This window comes from Pundamilia nyererei, unplaced genomic scaffold, assembly GCF_000239375.1.
Source record: "Pundamilia nyererei isolate P.nyererei 1_Seehausen unplaced genomic scaffold, PunNye1.0 scaffold00477, whole genome shotgun sequence".
Taxonomy (NCBI): domain Eukaryota; kingdom Metazoa; phylum Chordata; class Actinopteri; order Cichliformes; family Cichlidae; genus Pundamilia; species Pundamilia nyererei.
Genome location: NW_005187878.1, coordinates 197,685 through 199,299, shown reverse-complemented (window position 1 = coordinate 199,299; position 1,615 = coordinate 197,685).

Sequence of the window (1,615 nt, the reverse complement as noted above, 5' to 3'; positions counted from 1 at the left end):
CAAATTGGGACCTGACTGGGCCGGCAGTCCCTCGTGCTACTTCCTGTTTCCAGTGTGCTGCGCGTTTGGGGCCGTTCGTGCCGTGTGACAGAGCTAGGCTGCAGTAAAAACAGTGTAGAGAGTCGTTTATCTGGACATGGTAGCTGTAGGGGTGGGAAGCCGTTTCTTTTACAACCTTTTTCTCCTGTTTCGAGTAGGGAGACAGGTTAGAGGTTTGTATTTTCTTTTGGGGTTGACTCACTATAGGTAAGTTAGTTCTGATTCACTTCCAGTGTGTTTTGTTTGTTGTTTTGGCCATGCCCACCCTCACACTCGCTACCTGTCAAGTTAATAAAACGACTAGTCATTGTAACGCTGTGGCTGTGTGATTTACTTCGTTTTATTATTTTTCTTGTCTTGCACTCCACTATTATCTGCTTATGCACACAGGGCACATACAGCCCTTTAAATAGTAAAGCTTGTGTATTTTCTCTTTGAGATCTACCAGACTGCGCTCTGGGTGGTAGCGTGTATGTCTCCCACTTATGTGCTTAATAAAGCAGATATGTGCATTATTAAAGATTGTAATTGTTTAAACGTGATCGACTCTTGATTGTTTGTTCTCAGCCCAACATCAAAGTATTCGGGACAGCATATAAACACTCACTGACTGCTTTAAATGCTCCCTTTTCGTATTTCCTACAATTCATCCTAAACTCCTCATGTCTCACTCGCTCTAACTCAGAGCTTTCCAAAGTGTGGGGTCCACCCGCTAGAGGAGGTACAGAGCCATTGTGGGGGGCGTGGTATGAAAAGGGAAAAAAAACCAAAAAAAAAAAAACCACTTGGACACTGCTAGCACGGTGCATCCACAGAAACGCAAAGCAGGAAATGAAGCATAGCTGAATATGTTTCCAAACCAACTTCCTTCCAAGCCAAAGACTAGAAAATATGGTGAAGCATATCTTCCCTTTGGCTTCACCTGCACAAGTGCCAAGATAGGTCTCCCCTATCACACGCTGGGCTCTCCAAATCACGGACAAACAGTATCCCACATTCTTCATTTTTAGTTCACAAACACTTGTTGTAATGACAAGCTACTCCTGACATTCTGGAGATGTTAGCTCTTTATACAGTAAAGTTACAGCAGGATACAAATAATATCAGGCTGATCCTGCCATGATTTGTTCCCCCGGTTCAAATCAAAGACAAACAGTATCCCACAGTTGTTTATGTTTTTGAACCCATTTTAGACAGAGAGGCATTTTTTCTTGTAAAACAAAGGGGGGGGGAGCAGAGCAAAGAAAAAGTTTGGGAAACACTAACTGGAGATGTAAGAAGAGGAGTCAAGAGAGGAATCAAGGAAACGAGGATTTAAGCGCTACAGCTACGGCTGTGTTTACAGTGTTCTTCACGTTTGATTTTTATGCCGACTTTAAATTCACAGTATGGACCAAAGTGACAGACTTTGAAAGACAGACAGTTTGACACGCTGTTTAACCCTTTAAGACCTACCATAGAACCAAGTCCGCCAGAGCTTATATTATATTTTTACATGCTGTGGAGCCATTTTTGGGAGCATTTCAAGTTGCTATACATCAATACAACCATTACAGCCTAAATTTTAATAATATGT